This window comes from Camellia sinensis, chromosome 2 (genome assembly GCF_055761805.1).
Source record: "Camellia sinensis isolate YWXY chromosome 2, ASM5576180v1, whole genome shotgun sequence".
In the NCBI taxonomy this organism is placed as follows: Eukaryota; Viridiplantae; Streptophyta; class Magnoliopsida; order Ericales; family Theaceae; genus Camellia; species Camellia sinensis.
In genome coordinates, this window is record NC_138962.1 from 70,386,444 (window position 1) to 70,410,228 (window position 23,785).

Sequence of the window (23,785 nt, forward strand, 5' to 3'; positions counted from 1 at the left end):
GATAATAAATGAAATAAAAAGTTGACTTAAATATTTTAATAAAGGTCTTGCTAAGAAGTGCCCCTAGAGCACAAGTAAGAGACAAAATATTTGTAAAATATAATACACTTTTCACCAACTTCAATGTACTTTTGTTGAAATCAATACACTTTTGTACTTTTTAATGTTGGAAACTATGTCTATAGCGTAATTGATTGTTGCTAGAAATAAAAATATGAATTTGCCTTTTCACTAGGTAAACATTGCATCCAAACCAATTGCACAATTGATTAGTGGCGGCCAAGCCATCTGATCAATTGGACAATCGATTAGTTAACTAATTTTGCTAACTTGTAGAAAAGTGATCTTGGATCTCTACAGTGCTGGTGGCTACCAATATTACAATAGGATACGTGGCCATATTTGGGGTTGAATGAAAGGTGTGTTTGGTTGCATATGGTTTGAGATTTTTTTTTTTTTGGTTTCAAAAGGGAATGTCAGGTTGTCTCTTTTTTAGCTTCAATGAAAATGACACACGGCTATAGAAAGTTAAAGAAAGATTTGGTGCAAGCATCAAGATATATGCAAGTCGAATTGGGAGTTAGATGCAAAAGCATTTTGAAGAAACCGCACAAGCGCTGAGGCTAGATCCATGAGTTGACATTGTGGTTATTTGAAAGCTGCATTACTTTTTTTTGTGCTTTATGTAAATACTATTATGGAAATTATTGTTTATTTCCTTTTTTTAAAAAACATTAAATAAATTTATGTATAACCTCTGTTAGTTTTTGGATGTGGAGAAATTTATCTACTTTGGATGTGGATGTAATGATTTAATCTTTATTGGAGTTTACGTTGAATGAATTGAATTTTTATACTTGTTAATTGAGTTTTTCATATAATTGGATGAAAATAAAATTCTAGTGGGGATATTAATTGTTATTTTCCACAAAATAATACAATGGTTGTTTTTAAGAAATGTTATTAAAAAGATTTCATTTTATTCAATTATAAAAGACACTTAGTTGGACTTGGTTTTATGAATGGCTTGCACAAAATTGATTAGGATTGTAAATTTGGATTGTGGCTTGTATGCATAGTTGATTGAATAAAGTTATTTGCACTAAATAACAAGTTGAGAGCCTCTCTCTCTACTGAGAGCCTCTCTCTATACTTTTCTAGGGTTTTGTTTGGTGCGTCGTTTAGGGAGTGAGAAGGGGCCTCCGACCTCTAGCCACCTCTCCTCTTTCCTCCTCCCCTTGTTTTTTCCTCTTCTGCTTGCTGCAAATAAGCTTTGGGAGCTCTGTTCTCCCACTTCTCTCCCTTCATGGGAGGTTTTTCTTCCTCTCTTAGTTGAAGTTTTTGTTGGTTTTCCCTTCTTCCCCGCCCGCCGACGCCAGATCTGCCTTGTTTTCCCTTCATTGATTCACGTCGAAGCCACATTTTGCATTGCGCCACCAGATCTGCTCGAATTTGACCCGCCTCCACGGATCTGGCCTCTCTGGGTCTAAGGTTTTGTTTTTCTTCTTGTTTTGCTTTGATTTTTTTGGTTTTTGGTTGTGTTCTTGGAGTCCTTTGGTGCTTGATTGTAACCTACACACTCTATGGTTGTTACCTATGATGTATCTCAGACATGCTTTAACGTCGACCTTTTATGATCGACTCTGCTTTGCAGTATGAGTACGAGCACAGTTGTGCGTCTGGATATTTTTATAGTTTTCGCCTTTGCGCATCTTATAATATTTTTACTTTGTTTGGTGTATGCTTTTTGGTGGATGGACTCTATAAGTGTTGTTCGGCTATTTCCTCAATGGAATTCTCTTCTGATAAAAAAAAGAGTTATATGCACTAACTAATATATCAATTAATGTATTAACATATAATGTGACATAATTTTATTGACTTTAAATTTTTGTAATTTGTATAATAGATGAGGTCCATAGTTTTGAAATTGTAATGTTATAACATATGTTAGTACCATAATTAGTATAGTAATTAATGTGTAGCACTACTCAAGTCAATTTCAACCAAGACTTGTTTGTATGCATAATCAGTTGCACAATCAATTGGCATAAAAAAATATTATGGTTTATAGTATTGGCATTCTTGTCTTTAGCCTAATGCAATCTCAACCAATTTTCAAAGAGATTAACCAACATCAAAACACAACCTCACACTTAATTGATGAAGGTCAATAGATATAGGATAACACAAAATACATTAACAAACATGAACAAGATTATCAAAACCCATGTAGCCATTTAGAATACCAAACCAAAAAAAAAAAAGAAAAAAGGGTCAAACTCAATCTCAACCAATTTTCAAAGAGATTAACCAACATCAAAACACAACCTCACACTTAATTGATGAAGGACAATAGATATAGGATAACACAAAATACATTAACAAACATGAACAAGATTATCAAAACCCATGTAGCCATTTAGAATACCAAACCAAAAAAAAAAAGAAAAAAGGGTCAAACTCATTTTGAACAAATCATAAACATTGTAAATACAATACAACTGTTATAAGGAAACAATTGCCAAGAATCACAACCCATTCCAAAAGCTCATCATTGAGGAGTTATGAAGTTTATTTGTGAAGACATGGTACTTGTGCAGAATTACATTTGCAAATCTAAGAAATGGCATGCCCTTGTGCTTAATTAATGCCCAATTTGATGTCGGTGAGCCTCTTCTAGTGCTCCAACAACCTCTTCGAATCATAATCATTGATCTTCTTGCATACCACTTCTCTTCATCCTGTTTTCACAAAACCCAAATTTAGGAAGTGGCATGCACTTGTGCTTAATTAATGCCCAATTTGATGCTGGTGAGCCTCTTCTAGTGCTCCAACAACCTCTTCAAATCATAATCTCTTATCTTCTTGCATACCACTTCTTTTCATCCTGCTTTCACAAAGCCCACAATGATTAAAAATCTAAGCATTTGCTTGATATATTTTGATCACTCTTGTCAAATGTAAATTCCTCAACACAAATCAACCTGGCGCATTCAGGTGTTCTAAGGTTTTTTTTCAATGAAAATGTTCTGAGTTTTTCTAATTGGATCGAATTACAAATTGCAAGCATGATTGGAACTTGGGGCCACTATGTGGAAGACTCAACAATGCAATGAATTGCTTATTTCTTACTGTTGGAACTATAATCTTCATTCATTTTTGTAAACTAAAAACAAACAATTATGCAGCGGATAAAATAATCATATCATACCTTTCGATGATAGAACCTCGTGGATAAATCACGTGCTTCCAGAGTCTGATAAATCAATCCCAGCAGTGGGGTGATATTACAATGGTGAATATCACCCACACAAACCACAGTGCAATTGACTTGATCGTTGTATCTTGGGAGAGAGTCAGTTTATGGGTAGAAAACAAAACCTACGTTGTTTTCTCTCTTGGTTACCCATAACCATATATCAGATATATATTATATTTATCTCATTTATCCATTGGTTAAATGAGATAATATCTGATATCTATATCATCTATCCATATCATGATATGATAGATATATATCCTGAGTGGCTCATCCAAATAGGTTTGAATTTAAATTCAAAACCCATTTGGATGAGGTTCAAAAGGTTCTAAGGGTCATGCCACATGGGCGCCCAATTTCTAACATCTCCCACTCGGACATGAGTTGGCATGACACTGCCACGTCTCAATCTCAATCTCCCCAAAAATAAACAATCTCATACTAGCCACTGCACCGTGCGACTGCTGAGAACACCTGCATGTGGGAGCTCTATACTAGAAACTCAAAATGAGCCAGCATAGAGACATCAACCCAAAAAGCATAGAAATAGTGTCTCATATACCCCAGACCCATCTAATTACACCGGTCCAAAAAACATCTCTAATCCCTCAAAAAGAGCATGTTTGACCCTCTCAATTCTTGCAATATATTCACACTCAATTCGCCTCTCATACAGAGCGATGTGAGTTGCCGGCAGTGAATATACAACAGTGGTGTAATACTAGATGATCTTCCCTTTGCACTCATGCCATTTAGTTTAGGATTGACCGCTTTCCCAGTGATGTCCCTTAAGGCCGAATCATACATGACCGCAGGCAACATACCAAAGTAGCAGAACATCAACCCCTTACCTTATGACATAGCCAAAAGTCACAAAAGGGTACATAAATGAAAGTCATATCAATAATGACTCGTAAGACTCACACGGTGAGGAAGCAGGGATCCATTCTCTCACCTCATTACTCGGTCGCTAAGCACATATAGTATGAATATATGTTACGGTGGAGTAACTCTTCCATAAAGAGTGACGTCATACTCGATACACCGTACAGATATTAGTCTAGTCGCTTTCTAGCGCCTAACCCGAATTCTCTATTTGCTCGCCTTCTAGGCGCCAAATGAGATCTCGAATCTGGCTAATCATAACAGGCACAACATGGAAAGTGGGTACTAACATCCATGTTTGGTCCTTAACACGACCTCATCTTGGTTATAACCAAGGCGACATACATAGTGGATGATTTAAGCCTCTCTTGGCTCCGAATAAAAATAAACCACCAGTCTCATCCTTGCTCGCTCCCAAGCGCCAAAGGCGATTGCTCGTGTGAGTGAGCCAATCTTGCCTGCTGACATCATCATTTGCTAATCATTATGACACAAACCATAATAGTGTCAACATCCCATCATCTCAAAATAAGTGATCGATTTAAAAAAAAAAAAAAAAAAAAAAAAAAAAAAAAAAAATTGACCACAGCTTGCGCAATTATAGATTCCAAACATAAGCCTTATCAGCACCTCTTGCGATAAGTATATACAACGGAATCCACCATGTGCGCCTCACATGAAATGATTTAAGATCATTACCTCTTGCGCAATAACCTCTCTAAAGATATTTTTTGGTGACCAATTTGCGTTCATTCTTAATGCGCCCAACTAGCGCAGATGCGCCCAACTAGCGCATTGAATTTTACAAGGAGCAAATTAATATGCTTCTAATAAAGCATTTTATCCACAGTCTAATGAGTAAGGTCAATGTCTAAACAACTCAGTTAACCATTTATCAAAGATAAAACTTATCATGCCGAATACGCCCACATAGCGTACTTTAGGCTCCCACAACAAAGAAAAAATCAAGGAATATAGGTCATCTGTTTCTCCCAAAGACAATCTGAGGATTCACTCAATAGCTAAGGCTCTGGCTTTTACCGATAGGTAAGTCAATGGATTTGCAATTTTGCATCTAGAATCGTTCTAGGATATTCCTTATGTAAGTCATCGAAGACAAACCGAGAATTTTCCTAAAACAATCCCTAAGGATCGTACATCCGAGCATATGAATTACATCACCCATGTCCATCATATCTAAAATGGAGGACTGCCCACCCTAGGTGGCGACAACCTTATAAATTCCTGGCTCATAATGACTAAGTAAGGAAAAACTTCTTTTGGACCATTGATCATGCCTCAGTGGTCTTCATCGATCATCGTTGCCCTATCATGGCTTGACGAAATCTAAGAACCACTGTTTGGATAACTGCTTTAGGCTGTAAAAGATTTATTTGAACTAGCAACCTTTTTTGCGCTCCTAACTTTTCACCATAAAAGCAGAAGGTAAATCCCTACGGATCTACTTATCCAATTCTCTAATGAGAAATCGGGTCACAATGTCCACAAATCAATGTTCCGAACTTATGTCAATTATAGCCTAAGTCAAAATAACCTCACTCCCCAGGAGGAAGTCTTCTCATGGTCTACACTTTCCTCAATGGTGCGACCATTCGGTATCTAGCGAGCCTTATGCCTAAAAAATGACTATCCAAATTACGCATAACTTTATAACAGTTTTGCGTCATAATGGAAAGTCAACCAAATTATAAAAAATGGTTAATCCTCAAAGACTTTGTCTTAAACTGCGCAACATTGATCCACTTTCTAAAAACAGGAGACTAGAGCCTTTGGCATTATCCTAGGCTCTTTATCATCTTGCGGAGCAATCATGAATGTTTCCCTCTCAATCACCCAGTGATGACGTGGAAAATTTTCACATTTGCTACCACGCAACTAAGAATGTAGAGTATTCTGCTCTAATGGAGTAATCCATTAGTAGACACATCGCTCCCACTGTCCCTAGGATATTGGAAATTTCTTTCCATTCTCAACTAGGCTACATAGAGCGCTATGCTTGGAATTCTCCATCTTATAGAGTTTCGAAAACTCTATTCACGTCACCTTTACTAATAAAACTTTATGTGACTTAGTTACACTACCACAAAGCTGCTTACCTATATGCACATGACCCGGAGGGTTTGCATGACCGCATACAATAATGCGCCACACGACCCTTTGTGTTTACAAGACAGCATACAATAATGCGCTATAGAACCCTAGGTCTTAACTTCGCAATCTTATGAGAAGTAGAATAAAGATAAGCTGCTTAATGGTTACAGATCGCCCATAGATGGCTCTCTGCTAACCCATTACTCAAAATGGAGTGTAAAAACTGATATGGAGGGCACTTAGTTAGGGATATAGGCAACAAACTAGTGCAATTCCCAATTGGGAAACATTTTGCGCCATTATCTACCTAACATTAACAATATTTAATTCCTTATCTCTACTACACCAGTGTGTTGTTGAGTACTAGGAATAATCAATTTTCTAAGCATCCATCTCTCTTCACAGAGTTTTTCTGAAAAATAACTCAAATAGATACTCGCCACCTTGGTCAAAACTAAAAGCACAAAAAACTCTTATCTAATTGATCTCGACCTCATATGTGCAATGTCAAAAATCATCTCAAAACTTTTGACGTATGGGAGATCAAATAGTCTTGACTCAGATGCGTATCGTAATCTATAAATGTGTCGAGATTGAGGCTTAGCTATCATACCCTCACACATATCTAGTCACAAAATATCATAGTGGACTAAATGCGCCAAAACAAATGACCTTCTGTGGCTTTCCTACTTACTTGTGCGCACCCATTGCGAACAAAGTTACACATTCACATGAGAGCAGGATGTCATAAGCGAGTGGGCCCGAGAAGGCCTACTCAAACCATCGTGTCATCATCTCATTAATGTGATTAAGTATAATAAGCCACTGGTTCATGACCAATGTCATAAACTAATTCCAATCATCTTAATGTGTGAGTTCTCGAAGACAAGTTTTAAAGGTTTAGGCCCAACTAGGTAATGACTCACGACTAAGTCATATTCACTAGATCATAAAAAGGATGTCATGGAGATATCAACTGCGCCTAAGTCGCAAATTTAACTAGTAAGTGCTAATCCCCTGCACCTTTAAGTCAATTTTATTCTCCATACACTTTAATACATCTAGTTGAAAGATGACGATACTCCTGTTGCCATCTCTATTTCTCGCTTCATAGTTACTTGTAATTAATTCTACTATCCACAAGAAGGAGAGAATAAGCTATCAACTATGATAGCTCCTGAAGTAACTTAAGCGCGAATTAGGCTAAATAGTCTAATTCAACACAATGCTCTTACAAGCGATGCGTTAAATTCTTAGAGTCATAACAACCTTGTCAGCCTTAACCTTTTCATTACTATGCTGCAACGTTTGCGCTTAGTGGTAAATGTTATTCAAAACGTTAGCCTAGTAAAGGAATCACACAAAGAAGCACCTCATCCATGTTTCACACTCAAGTGTGGAAACAGTAAGTGTCCACACTTAGACAAGTTGGCAATGCTAATAGATTTTGCAGCCACTAAGCGCTAATCTTTTCACTCAGTGTTAATAGATTTTGCAGCTTCTAAGCGCTAATCTTTTAACTTCACGTGATATTTCAACGCACACTATTATAGTGCATGAAATTTCGCTCAATCCACTCCCAATAATTGGGTAGAGAGCAAAACACTGCTCGTACTGGCTACTCGTCTTACACTTAATGACTAATTTATTTAAGCTCGCATTTCTTGGATGACGTGACTCTTGAATGTTACTTCATCCAATGATGTAACATTATTTACAAGTCAAATTACAAAGTCAATCCGCGCAGCTCATTAGTCAAGATCATATACAGATCTATTGAGGGCTTACTAATTTCATAACTCCAAAACTCGCCAACCAAAACTATGTAGCGTGCCGCTAACTATAGCGCACACATTAGTTTTTATTGTGCCAAACAAGGCAACAAAAACACGGCGACTTTGAGTCATGTTTCCTTACTTTGGCTCAATTAAGGTTTGACCTAAAGTCTCCAAGACTTTTTCTCATCTAAAGAATGGGATTAGTTTGTTCACATTTGAACATCTCTACTAAGTTTAGGTCAACCAAATTAACTTCCATAAGCTAAATCAATTTAGAGAGAAATTCGCATTGGGATTAATTTGATTAGCATAATATAATTTTGCCGCAAAAATCTAAATTAAATAGTGACAGTATTACACAAGTCGCAAGATCGAAAATCCGCTATGCTCGTAATCATCTCTTGCGCCACAAGTGACAATTATCCAAAATTTAGTTTAATTTATGCGCAAAATATTGGTTTTTGGGAGTTAATCTACAAAGATTTCTCTCAACCGAATAACCTCCCACTGACTATGGCATATACAAAGCATGATAAATTCCATACAATAGCATTTTAATGTAAATCTACAAATAACTCATGCTATATTTATTTAATAATGGAATTCTAATAAATAAATAAATAATCATGCTCTTCTAATTTCAACATATTACAAATCCAAAAAAATATGCTGTATTCAATATTCAGATTATGCCATAATTAAAGTGTACATTGTTCTGAAATATTCTGAAATTTTTCTGAAATATTCTGGAATTTTAAATGACTAATAAATACACATAAAATTAGAAATAAAAAATCCAGAAACTGATAAAATGAGACAATATTACCAGTAGATATTAAAACATTTCAGAAGTCCACAATAAAAATTTCAACCCCATAAAATTATTTATGCAATACCAGCATCATTTTAAAGCATAAAAAATGAATTATTAACACAGAATAAATATTTTTTATTTTCGTAAAATTTTCAAAATTTTACAGAATGTAGAAAAATTAATTCTGAGTCTACGGGTACCAACCATGCTTAAAACAAAGCTATAACGAATAAATTATGGCCAATTAACGCAATTCAGAATTAAAAAACAAACAAACAGAGCCTTAGAGCCAAGCCAGGGGGAAAAACGGCTCGGCTCGCGGCTCAGCGCAACTCGGCGCGAGTCGGCGCGGCGCGGCGCATGGCGCGCGTGTGTCGCACACGTGGCGCGGCTGGAAGCGGCGCGGCTAACGCGCGCGTGTGGAAGGAAGCTGACAGATCGCGCGTGTGGCGCGTGGGGGCGCGTGCCTAACGCGCTCGGCGCGTGGTGGCGCGTGGTGGCGCGTGGAGCTGCTGCTCGGCGTCATACAGCGCGTGAATCACACGCGCCGCCTTCCCGGGTGTTTTCCGGTCCGATTTTTGTACTGACGGACTCCATTTTTCACAATAAAAACATTTATGGCATAAAAAATAACATTTAAGCAACATAAAATTGAGGTATATCGCTCTCTCAATCTAAATGGAGTTAAAATGCAAAAAAGAAAACCGTGCACTACATCTTCCTCCTCCATTAATATTCATGCATATACATGTATATATACGCATGTAAAAATAGAAACACGAAAATATCCATCAATGGCTCTGATACCAATGTAAATAAAAACAAACAATTATGCAGCGGATAAAATAATCATATCATACCTTTCGATGATAGAACCTCGTGGATAAATCACGTGCTTCCAGAGTCTGATAAATCAATCCCATCAGTGGGGTGATATTACAATGGTGAATATCACCCACACAAACCACAGTGCAATTGACTTGATCGTTGTATCTTGGGAGAGAGTCAGTTTATGGGTAGAAAACAAAACCTACGTTGTTTTCTCTCTTGGTTACCCATAACCATATATCAGATATATATTATATTTATCTCATTTATCCATTGGTTAAATGAGATAATATCTGATATCTATATCATCTATCCATATCATGATATGATAGATATATATCCTGAGTGGCTCATCCAAATAGTTTTGAATTTAAATTCAAAACCCATTTGGATGAGGTTCAAAAGGTTCTAAGGGTCATGCCACATGGGCGCCCAATTTCTAACAATTTTCTTCAAAAATAAGCCAGTCATTATAGACTTCCAGGAACTTTTATTCATTCCATTCACTATACACATAATAATGGCATATATATAACTACTACTTTCCCTTTTATCTTGTTTCTTTTATTCAAAGACGTTTCAATAAGAAAAAAAAAATAACAAAACAAAGGTTTGGTGACTCATCACTATTACTTCTTTTTTAACTAAATAAAAGAAGTGTCAGGGAAAAAAAAATTCAAATGAGAAAAAATAGAACAAAGCAAAAATAAAAAGAGAGTCGTCAATAAATGAGACAAAAAGGGAAAATAAATAAATAAAACACATGGTAAATAAACGCTTCTTCAAATTGCAATCATAAGTCAAAATTCCATTCTTGATTCTTTGATCACATTTCACTTCTTTTGGACTGTGAGTCTCTTGGTTGGTTGGTTGATTCAGCATCTTCTCGACATGTGGCTAAGACTAGAGATAATTTTGGGGAGATGAAGGAGGGGAAAGCCGGCGATCACAAATTGTACATGGGACATAATACTTATTGTGATGTGCTAGGAATTGGCACAGTGAGGATACCACTGCCTGGACAAAACAACCTTCTCGACTGACGTGCTTTATGCACCTAATATGAGGCGCAATCTCTTATTTGTGCCACATGTAGATGAAAAGTGTTTTGAAGTTCGTTTTCGATCATCTAAGGTTTCCATTGGGAAACATGGTCGTATTCATGTATGGGGAACAAAAATCGATGGACTTTATCGTTTGCATGCTGCTAATAAAATGAATGGTTCTTCTTCTGCTTATATTGATGTCTCTTATTATGATTTTTCTTGTGATGTGCATGTTAATTCTATTTTATGGCACATGAGACTAGGACACATAAATTATAATAAATGAAGAAAATGGCAAACAACGGTTTAATTCCAAATTTAGATTTTTACTTGAAACCATGTGAATCTTGTTTAAGTGGTAAAATGACAAGAAAACAACTTAAAAAATTAGAAAGGGCAAAAGATTTGTTAGAATTAATACATTTGGATATATGTGATCTTCTATATGTCAAAAATCATCGTGGCATGGAATATTTTATAACTTTTACGGATGATTATTCTAGATATGGTTACATTTATTTAATAAAAAAATAGGTCAGATGCACTACAAAAATTTATAGAATTCAAGGCAGAGGTAGAAACCAATTAGGAAGAAAAATAAAATTAGTAAGAACCGACCAGGGTGGTGCATACATGTCTGGTATTTTTGAAACTTTTTGTAAAGAAAATAGAATAATTCATCAATTGACTATTTCCTACACACCTCAACAAAACGGTATAGCTGAAAGGAGAAACAGAACACTACTCGACATGGTGAGGTCTATGCTTAGCAATGCAAACTTAAGTTCTACTTTCTGGGGTGAGGCACTTGACTGACACTACTATTTACATACTTGATAGTACCTTCAAAAACAGTAGGATTGACACCTTATGAACTTTGGTATGGTACTAAACCTAGTCTTTCTCACTAAAAAGTTTGGATATTGTGAAAATTCCAAAATCAATAAAATGCACTTTCATTGGATATTGTGAAAATTCCATAGGTTATAGATTTCTTGTTCACCATAATGATGGTTTGGTGGGTGTAATTGAAGGTAGAGATGCTTTTTCTTTGAAGACGATTTGGATAAAATTGAGAAAATGGTGGAATTGTGCGAAATTACCAAAGAAAGTGAAAGAATACAACCAATTGAACAAGTAATAAAAGAACCTCCTCCCAAAGATACTTCAACTAGAATACAAAGAGAAAGAAATCCACCAAGCTATTTAAAAGATTATTCAGCTTGTTTGGTTCTGGTTTTCAGAAAATAGTTTTCAGAAAATTTTACTCTTTTATTTTCTGTATTTTAATGTTTTCAATGAATTTTTTTAATATTTAAAGCAATTTTTAAAAAAAAAAATTATACACTTAAAAAGTATAATATTTGTGAAAAAATATTTAAAAAATACACTAAATACCAAAAAAATACAAAAACAATACGAGAATTCAGCACATTTTTAATATTTTTGTGAATTTATTAATTTTTATAAATATTTTACTATTTAAATACATCTAAGTAAGGTATATCTAAAAAAGTAAAAAAAATCACTTAAAACAAAAAAACACGAAAAATATAAAACTCAATTTTCAAAAAACTGAATTTAAAAAATTGAAACCAAACACATTGATTATGTTTTCAATAGTGAAGAAGATCCTAATGATCTGGTAGATTTTAATGATGCTATGAACTCAATCGATTCTTTAAAATGGAAAGAAGCAATTAAAGAAGAAATAGAATCTATAGGGAAAAATAAAGTTTGGGAACTAGTAGATTTACCGCAAGATAGAAAAGCTATTGGATGTAAATGGATTCTTAAAAAGAAATTTAAATCGAATGGAACTATAGATAAATATAAAGATAGACTAGTGGCTAAAGGATGCACACAAAAAGAGGGAATAGATTATGATGGGACATACTCTCTGGTTGCTAAATTTACATCAATGAGAATATTAATGTCCTTGGTAGCATATTTAGGCTTAGAACTTCACCAAATGGATGTAAAGACCACGTTTCTTAACGGTGAACTCAAAGGAAGAAATTTATATGCACCAACCTCATGGATATGAAATTGAAAATAAAAGACAGTGTATAAATTAAATAAATTTTTATATGGATTAAAACAGTCCTTAAGACAATGGTACCATACTTTCCATAATGCAATTATAACATATGGTTTTCTTCCAAATAACTAGGACCATTGTGTATATACTTGGATTAGTGGGAGTTATGATATTATTCTCCGTTGTATGTAGATGATATTTTACTTGCTAGAAATGACTTTAAGTAAAATTTTGGAATTAAACGAATGGTTAGGAGATGCGACGCTGTAACGGTAGAAGAAAGTATTAGGGGACGGGGTAGGCCTAGATTAACATTGGCTAGCGTTATAAATAGATATATAAATCTACTTAATTTGACTAATAAAATGGCCTTTGATAGGGCCGCGTGGAGAAAAATGATTCATGTAGCCGACCCCATTTGATGGGACTTAAGGTTTTGTTTGGTTTGGTTAGGTTAAATACTAAATTTGAAATGAAAGATATGGGAGAAGCTCATTATGTACTTGGAATTAAGATTTCTAGAGATAGAGAGCAAAGAAAATTGAGTTTGTCTCAAAAACCTTATTTGGAAAATATTTTTAAAAAGTTTAAAATGGATTCTTGTAAACCCATGGAATCACCCATTTATAAGGGAGCAAAATTGTCTAAGAAAATGGCTCCAAAAGCTGAAAAAGAATTTGACGAAACGAAATCTAAACCATATGCTGAAGTTGTTGGTAGTCTTATGTATGCCATGTTGTGCACTAGACAGAATCTTAGCTATGTTTTGGTTTAATTTGTAGATTTCAAAGTAATCCGGGTTTACCACATTGATTGGCTGTGAATCGTGTACTTAGATATGTTCGAAGCACATTAGATCTTTCTTTAACATATCAAGCTAATATTAAACATGTTAACGGCTATTGTGATGCAGATTTTGCTGGTGACATAGATGATACAAAATCAACCACGAGTTATGTTTTCATTTTTGGTGGTGGTGCTATTTCATGGTCCAGTAAAAAGCAAGGCTACATAGCTAAAAGTACTATGGAAGCCGAATATGTTGCTTGCAGTACAGTTGTTTCTGAGGTTGTGTGGATAAAATGGTTTTTAAATGATTTAAAGATTGCCTACATAATCATTCACATTTTTTGTGATAATGAGGCTACGATAAATTCCATTAAAAATGGGAAAATCTGGCCAAAAGGTAAGCACATTGAGCTACAGTATCACTTTGAGTTTTTTGAATTAAGTTTTTTAAAAATTAAATTTTTTGATTTTCGTATTTTTTTTGTTTTTAGTAAATATTTTTGAAATTTTATACATTTTTTTTTTACTTTTTTAGATGCATCTTACTTAGATGTATCTAAAAAGTAAAAAATTTGTAAAAAAATATTTTTAAAAATTAATTAATACATAAAAATATAAAAAATATACTGAATTCTTGTATTTTTTTTGTATTTTTGGAGTTTAGTGAATTTTTAAAAGGTTTTTTTCAATTTTCTTTTTAATTTAGGTATATTTATATTAGGTATGTCTAAAAATAAAAAATAAAAAATTGTTTAAAATATTAAAAAAATTTAGTAAAAACAAAAAAATACGAAAAATAAGAAAGTAGAATTTTTTAAAAAGCATTTTTTGAAAAATGATAACGAAGCATGCTGATTGTTATTATTGATTATGTTTGTACAAAAGATATGGTTGCAGAACCACTGACAAAGCCAATTGAAACTCAAGATTTTAAGGTCATGTTTAATTCACAAGATTAATAGTGAAGTATTAATAATCTTATTAAATTAGTGTGGTAATCACTATCCAATTGGATTAATATCCATTGGATTAATAATCTCACCCCTACCCCATTACTAATAATCTTACAAATTTGTTGGATTAATTGTCCATTGGATTAATAATCCTAGACTAAAATGTTAAGGCCTACGGATTAATAATCTCAATCCTATGCTCTAATCCCCTCAATCAAACATGCTCTAAGTGACATATCGCTGCTATATGGGTCTAACTTATGAGTAAACATCTCGGGCTTATAGCCAAGCGGGAGATGTTGGGGTATGTGGCTAAAATCCCTCAACGCCAAACATAACCGCAGTTGGTGGTCAAATTAAATAAACCCCAATTCATTGGTCAAATATAAGATTAATCATACCATATTTGGGTTGGATCTTTTCCAGTCAGTATGGGAATTACTTGGCAGGAGGGACCCATCAAGTAGTGGAAAACCTAATCTAAATGGATAACTACTACTTGGAGTTTGTTGCCTATTTGATTGCAGAGAGTTGAGGGAAAAGTGGTGAACGTTACGTTGAGTCAGTTAAAGAGATAAACTATGGCAGCAGTATATATTTTTTTTTGATAACTGAGTGTCCGGGCCAGCTTTCGCGCACCTCGACTAATCTCAGGGCCCTGAAGTTAACGACCGGGCAAACCTCCAGTGGCCCCAAGGTGTGACTCGAACTCGAGACCTGTGGATTTTATCCTCCAAGCTTTACCGCTCGGCCACTTGCCTTGGGGTTGCAGCAGTATATATATGACTCTCCTTTTCTATATAGATCACCATGAAAGATATACCAAAATTTAAAGAGCCTTTTTCTTGCAAAACCCAACTCTTCTGAATTCATGTTTATTAGAGTTTCTTAAACTCTGTCCAAGGCAAACTCCCCAATTGTTTTGATTTTGTTCTTCATTAGTTTTATACAAACATCATAAATATGATCAAATTAAATTCCAAGAACTTAAATAGAATTGCTAATGAAACAAGATATTTAAAAAAAAAAAAAAAAAAAAAAAAAAGGCACACCAACATAAAATTGATGTGTAAACAGATGAGCAAAAAGTGATTGATCATATGTATATCCAAAAAGGTGAGTCATGGAACTCCAAAATACAGTAGATAAAATATAAATAAATAAATAAATAGAGGAAGACGAAGTAAGACGGTGACCAATTTTAAAAGAATCCTTTATCATGGTGAAGACATAATGTATCAAACTCTACCAAATAATTCCACCCAATATATCTTATAATCAAGTTGTGTTAGATATTTTATTTATGAATTCAATTTTACCTTTCATCTGGCCTAATAAAAATCATAAAAATTTACATTGAATTGCCTATTTACCCTTGCTCCACGAGCATTGAATAATTTCTCCTATTTACACCTTGGCCTAATAACCTTAGGACAATCACTTTGTCCACTATGTCAAGGTTACTGGGTACTAATTGGCCGTTGTTTTATTTACCAACTGAATGAAAATCAAAATGAAGTTACACAGACAATTTAATCAATTACAAATATAATAAGTTAACTACAATCCCAAACCTAACTTTTCAATTACTAATTTTTCAATTGAAACCCATGAGGCCATGAATCAAATATTACATTTAAACTGTACATAGACGAGAGACGAGATAAAATATAGAAGGAAAAAAAAAATTAAAAACAAGAAGTAAGAGAGTAACCAACTAGGCAAAGAATCCATTATTAGATATAATGTATCAAATTCAAGCCATACCTCTTCTTCAATGAGAACTCTTTTGAACCAATAAGTTACTGGAGAAGACAGAGATCTTCAAGAAGCCTTCGAAAGCAAGAGACGAGAGTGAGAGATGATAAAAGACCAAGACAACAGAGAGAGAGACTGATGAGGGAGAGAGAATGACCGGGAAAAGTTTCAACCGATTTAGCAGATAAATTGTAAAAATTGGGTAAAATATTCAACGATTTAGATTAATTCAATCAAATCCAATGGCTGAAATTAACTTGCATATGATATGGAACTTTCAACCCTTTTAGGTTTGTCTTTTATTTTTCTCATAAATAGATAGGTAAACACCTGCAAGTTAAATTATTAGAGTTTTATTTTATGTTTAGTTATTTGTCTCTTTATATTTTTGGAGAGTATTCCAATTATTAAAGGAGGAGGAGAGTATTTATTATTTAATGCAATGAATTCAAGTAAGGGCTGGTTTGGCATAGCCTAAAAAAGGTAAAAAAATCAAAAAATTACTCAAAAAGTTAAAAAGTTATCCCTATTCACCTAAAAAAATATTAAAAAAATAATTTTTCACAAATTCATACAACTCAACAATCATTCCTACTTTTTGGCCTTGCAGCTTTGGGACAGAAAAGTAGGACAGTTTGGGGCAATTTTGACACACTATTGTTCAGCCAGTGGGGGCCTATCACGGGTCCCGTTTTGATAATCTGAACCGTTCAATGTGTAAAACTCATCGAGTACTATATGTCTGTGTAAAATCACATTGATCGGATATCGATAACTACATGATCAAATCAGTTTTGTATGAAAAAATGGATGGTGTTATAATTAACGATTGAAAAAAATAAATCTGATTAGATAGCTATCGATAGCCGATCAATATGATTTTTTACAGGCATATAATACTCGACGATTTCTATACGATTCAGATTATCAAAATGAGACCCATGATGGCCTCCACGGGTCGAACAAAACAGTCCACTGCAATGCCCAAAAAGTACCCAATAATTTCTTGCATGAATTCGGATGGCAGGTTGTACCGCTGTCACTCACTCATCCCCAATCTTCTCTTACACACTTCTTTATACAATTTTTTAATACACATTTTTTCATAAAAAGTCAAAAAGTTAATCCAAACATCCATATTTTTTTCCTCAACTTTTTATTTCAAAAAGATAAAAAAATGCACTTATTTAAGACACCCCAAACAACCCCTAAGTATCTCTCAATTATTGTTTTTAATTTTATTAGTTAGGCTAGATTTGTTCCTAGGATTAGGATGAAATTACATATTTGATTATTTATATTTTTTTATATAACTTCATTCCTTCAATAAATATATGCTTTAATTGAATAAATATTCTTCTTATTCACTCGTCTATTTTTAACTGAAAATAATTAAGGTTAGATTTTCATTGTTTTTTTGTTAGATTCAGTTTATGATTTGTTAAAAGAGGATATAAGTTGTGTTTTAATGGATTCAATGAATATTTTGATTTTGAACTTTTTGTTTGATGAAAGAAAAATATATTTTAAAAAATAAATAAATAAATACTTTCATGATTATATCATCTGCAATAAAAGAGTTTGTTTACCAATTTATTGTGAAGAAAAATTGAAGAATTTATTAATATGAATATTATAAATGTAATGTATGTGACAGATTCTACTGCCCTAGTATTTCAATTATTTGATTAAATCCTTTTCAATATTTGTAATTTTATTATTGTTCATTCTATTAAAATTCAAGAATTTGTTCTATTAGATTAAGTCATTTATATCAAGATTAATTGATTATTTTTAACCATTAAATCTCCGTTGATTCGACCTTATTTTTGCCTCGTCTATATTCTAATAAATTCTTGCACTTGTGAGTAATTAAAATTGATACATAAAGAGAACACAAGAAGACATCCACTGGTGCTAAATACTCAGTTGCACTAGAAGCATAGAAGCACTAACATGCAATCGGGCCAAAACCATTCATTTTGCATACTAGACTATATCGCGGCAGTGACTCCATAAATCTGCTGGGCTCAATTGTTGGAGCCATAACAGTTCTCAATTAATTGTTAAACCTCGGTTGTGTTTGGCTTTTGTTGAATGCTTTCAACATGGATTTGCACTAGTTGAGAACTAGAGAGTGAAATTGAACAAATGAACTACTACTAAGGGTGTTCGCGGTTTGGATTTGGACGGTTTACGGATCGGTTTGGACCCACCCGCATCTATACAGTTTGGGGAAAAGACAACCCGCAACTGCCTGCAGTGTGGTTTGCGGTTTGTGCAAATAGGATTCACGGATGTACGGGCGGTTGCGGGCGGTTTGCGGATTGGACTTTTTTCTTTAAAAATTTATTTTTGAGCTTTATTTTTTTCCTGTTTTGTAAATATTTATTTTGGGCCCTTTTCTCCCCATTTCTAAAATGCTCCAACATTAATAATTAATGAATTAAAACTTATTAAATTAAAAATACAACAAAATCAATTCGTAACACAAATAAATCATTCAAAATCTTAAATCAAATCATAAACTAACACAAGCATATATTTCAAAATCCTAAACTATAACTCCATATTCATTAAGGAATTTAAAATTTCAAATCACACTTCATCCGGGACAAGTTCAGTTATGTAACAATGATAATATGATCAGTATTTATTCAGTTTCAGTTGATATAATACTATTAGCAAATATAATGCTAGAGTAAGTTCAAAATAAAGGGTCTTTTGCTTTGGACAAAAATATCTAGGTGAGATATAGAAATAAAATCAATAGTTAAGATAAAAAATAATAATAATAATAATAAATAAATAAATAAAGTGCGGGCGGTTTCTTACGGGTGCGGGTTAAACCCGCAACCCGCAAAGATGCCATATTTCAAACTGCATCCGCCCGCATTGTATTTGCGAAACCGCCCATTTGTATGCGGATTGGACGGGTTGGACGGTTTTTGCGGATCGGATAAACCGTTGCCCACCCCTAACTACTGCTATTCAATAGTCCCTTATACGGACCCCAATTTTCTTAATCAAATATAAAATTTGTTTGATTACTTGTGTCCACTAAACAAACATGTACTATTAATTAGGCTACCAATCACTCAACTACACCATGAATATTTCGAAGTTGGCTGCCTGCTGTGCGCCCAACATAGCAAGTACTGTTGTGCAGCTTTATTATGGGCTTATTTTGAGGTTCGTTTTGATGATCTGAACCGTTCACATTTTAGAGTACATCGAGTACAACATACCTGTGAAAAATTAAGTTAATTGGATATCGTTAACCTTTTTATCCATTCACATTTGTATTCATTTTAATACTTTAAATCACAATGTCATTTATTTTTTAAGATACAATGTGAGTGGATGAAAGGGTTAACAATATTCGATTAACTTGATTTTTGACAGATATATTCTACTCAATATACTCTAAAATGTGAATGGTTCGGATTATCAATGCAGACCCCAAAATAAGCCAATAGTGTTGCAAAATAGTGCCTGTTGTGCTGGGTGTACAATAGGCACCCCAATTCCGAATATTTCACCATTGAATCAACTAATACACTTTAAGGCCATGTTTGTTTGGGTGGACATGAGCTTGGGATTGGACTAATAATCCAATAAAATTATTAATCCGATGTTTGGTTAAACAATTGAAGTACGGACTAATTATTTTAAACTTGACTATTAGTTAAGATAGGATACATAATCCAACGGATTCGTAGTCCTAGGACTATTAGTCATGGGAATACTAATCCAGTCCGCCCAAACAAACATGGCCTAAGGTTGCACTTACAGTAAGATTGGCACAAGATCGTATAAGATCTTTACGGGATCGCGACTCCTGCCAATGTTGTTTAAGAGGGTATTGTGTTAGTTTTAAAGTCAAAATACGTTTTCTAAGATGTCGTTTGGCAATTTAATTTTTTAGTCTAAAAGTCAAAAAATTATAAAAAAATCAAAAAGTCAACATCTTATATAAAAAAATTAAAGAAATTTTCTAAAACTTTTTTGCATATTTTTTCATAAAAAACTAAAAAATATCCCAAACATACTAATATTTTTAATCTCATATTTTAGGAAAAAAAATAAAAAATTACTAAAATGTAACTTTGCAAGCAAAGAAGATTTTGATTTTTATTAAGATACAATTTTCTGAGAAAAATTTTCAAAATTTTGTTTGGTTCAAAATTTTTGAAATTTTTTTCCAAAATCTTTCTCCAAGCTCAAGAGCACATTCCATTAGGGCAAGAGAATTTGGGGAAATAGAGATTGGACCTCAAAACTCAGATTTGCTGGAACTGGAACGAGGTACTCTTATAATTCTTCTTCTTCTTCTTCTTCTTCTTCTTCTTCTCTCTATTCGAATTCGAATCTGCGTTTTTTTCTTCTTCCGACTTCTTTTTTCCTCCTCGTCCTGTTATCTCTGTTCGACTGTGTTCTGTATTCTTTTTTGTTTTGTTTTGTTTTTGTTTTTTGTTTTTTGTTTTTGTTTTGTGTTTTTGTGTTTGTGTTTTTTTTTACTTTTTCTCCTTCATTTTTTTTCTGCTTCTTCCTCCTATTCTTCACTTTTTTCTGCTTCCCTTTTGTGTGATTGACTGTGTACTGTTTTTTATTTTTTATTTTTTATTTTTCTCCTCTCTACTACTTTAGTTCTTTTTCCCTAAACTTATGCTGAAAAAATAGTTCTTTTAACCAAAAAAAAAAAATTCAACACAACTTGATACAAAAACAGTAATTTTAACCTTTTTTTTTTTTTTGTGAGTTGGATGACACCGTGGGTGATGATGATGATTATGGTGATGACATTAATGTTGATTGCGGCAATGATGATAATTTCAGTGACAATGATTTTTTATTTTACTCTTTTACTTGTTCTTCCCTTGTTTAGTTCGTCTTGTTTTCATTAAGAAACAAGGAGAATGTTGTGCAAGTGTCGGTATTTTCTTTTATTATGTTTTTTAATGTTTGAATCTGTAACACTCTGTTGCCCAGAAAATGGCCTCGTCTTCCCGTGGGCTGCTCACTCTCTTTCCCGATCTCAACGAGTCCACAGGAGAGAGAACTGGTGCGGTGTCCCGTGAACCTCAACCAAACACCACTGGGTTTGCTCCGTTGAACTTTCCGATGCAGTCGGTGGAGCAAAAAATGGCAGGGCAAACGGATGTGGAGGCTAATCAGTATACTTTGAAGGCATGTGTGGAGTCCATGACGGCGGTCACAAACTTGTCGCACCGGCTGCAGAGTAGGACAAATGAGGTGCAGCAATTAAACTCCCAGCTGGCTCTGCTCCAACGCATGTATAAGGATGCGCGAGCAGAGATAAGCGTGCTAAGGGCAGAAAACAAGGAGCTGAAGCGGAAGGCCACCGTGATGTTCCGATTTGGAGGGCCGCCATATGCTGCAGTGGAGGAGCAGGGAGTAGTGATCGTGCCCAGTGGAGTGGGAAACACGGAGGCAACACCGGCAAGGGCCGCCCAGGACGGAGGCAAGAAGAAAAGACCGGCGGCAGAGTAGAGAAGAAAAATCCCACTGTTCGGATTTGTTTTGGTTTTTTTTTTTGTTTTTTTTTTTGTGGTGTAAAATGGTGACCGGGATGAATCCCGAGATGAATAAAATAAGTTTGGTGTGCAAAAAAAAAATAAAAAGGAAATGTGAGATTCAAACGTTGTGTTTTTTGTTTTTTTGTTTTGTTTTGTTTTGTTTTTTTTTTTTTTTTGGTGGAATAAAAAAAATAAGAATAATAATAATAATAATAATAATAATAAGATAATAAAAAAAAAGGTGATGCTCACTAACGAGTGGTAAAATAATGAAATATTGATGGAAAAAAGAAAGATAAAAATAAAATAAAATAAAATAAAAGTAGGGGGAGTGGAAATATATTAGAATAAAAAAAAATATAGATATATATATATATATATATTAAAATAAAAGAAAAGCATGAAAGTGGAACCAGCCCATGGTTTGGGTGTTATGATTCATTATTTTAAGATATATATATATATATATATATATAAAAATAAAAGTGTGATAACGGGGGTGGTTGTGTTGTGTTTTTGTTTGATGATTATGTTTTCAAAAAGAAGATTATGATTCATTATTTTAAGAGATATATATATTAAAATAAAAGTGTGATAATCGTGGGTGGTGTGTAAGCCAGGTGAGGTGTCGGTTGCTTTTCAAACAAATGGAGTAGAATAAATATAAAAAAAGAAAAGAAAGTGGAAAGATAAGAGAAGTTGATGTAAAAATATTAAAAATGTGTTCCTCATTGGGTTTGCAGATGAGCTTGGTAGATAGGTAGAGCAGCAAGCGGTGCAGGTGGAGGAACAGAGTGGCTGGTGGAGTAGTAGCCGGCGGAGCTGGGGTGGAAGTAGGAGACGATGCCGGAGCTTGGCCTCCGACGCCGGCGACGAGCCAGTACGCGATTGCGAAGTTCATCGAAGAGAAGCAAAAAAGCTCATCTGCGGCCGAATTTCAAGAAGCTTTTGCTCGTTCAGTTGAAGAAGCTCGTCGCATCTGAGAAGCTTGTGAAGGTTAAGAACTCGTTCAAGCTATCTTCGGCGGCGAAGCCTGTATCAGCCGCTGTCAAGAAGGCTCCTGCTGCGGCGGCGATAGTGAAAGCTCCCGTGAAGAAGACGGTTGTTGCGAAGGCGAAGGCGAAGGCGAAGGCGGTTACGCCGGTGAAGACAAAGAAGGTTGAAGAAGGGAAATTTCAAGGTATGTGTAGAAAATTTTAGCGGACTAGGTTGAGGTCCGGCGGGCGGCCAAGGCGAGGTTGCCGCCCGCCGGTGAAGCGAAAAATACTAAGTTCTTAACTTAGCTCTGATACCATGTTAAAACAGATGTATAAAAGAAATAGAAAATTGTATTATTGAATAATGTATGCTTGTTGTGTATATTACAAATGGTGAGTGGCTCATTATGTAGGAGAGGGTGAGTGTAGTAGGTGAGGAGTAGGTGAGGAGTAGGTGATGGTGGTAGGTAGTGGTGATTTACTATTTACAATTTACATTTACATTAACATCTTCGGTTTATAAAGACCATGACACAGAAGCAGCCACACGCATCGCGCGCCTTTTGACGTCGACAACCTGGAACGCCTTTTCATGGCACGCCTTTTCATGACTCGGACACGCCTTTTGATGACACGCCTTTTGAGGGTGCGGGCACACCTTTTGAGGGCTCGATATCTACATCTATGTATATCTTTTGGGCAGTCTATCTACACACTCCTACAGTGTCTTCTACACCAGTCAGCTTTATCAATCCCTTTGTTTCAACCTCAAATAGGTTTCTATCTTCACACCTATTTGAGTTTGAGGGGGGGTTATACACAGTATCATGTATAAGTCGCTCATGGCGCACTCCCTAAGTCACCCCCTTGGTGCACCACCACAATCTTCTACAACGGTCCGACATGACCCCGTAACCCCGTAAACTGTCCTGCTACATCGGTCCGACATGACCCCGTAAACTGTCTTCTACAACGGTCCGACATGACCCCGTAAACTGTCTT

At 34.7% G+C, this 23,785-nt stretch overlaps 1 pseudogene; it reads left to right on the forward strand.

The window, feature by feature from the left end:
* The first annotated feature begins 21,847 nt into the window (after positions 1 to 21,847).
* Positions 21,848 to 23,181, forward strand: LOC145820722 (histone H1.2-like; annotated as a pseudogene).
* The last annotated feature ends 604 nt before the right edge of the window (positions 23,182 to 23,785 follow it).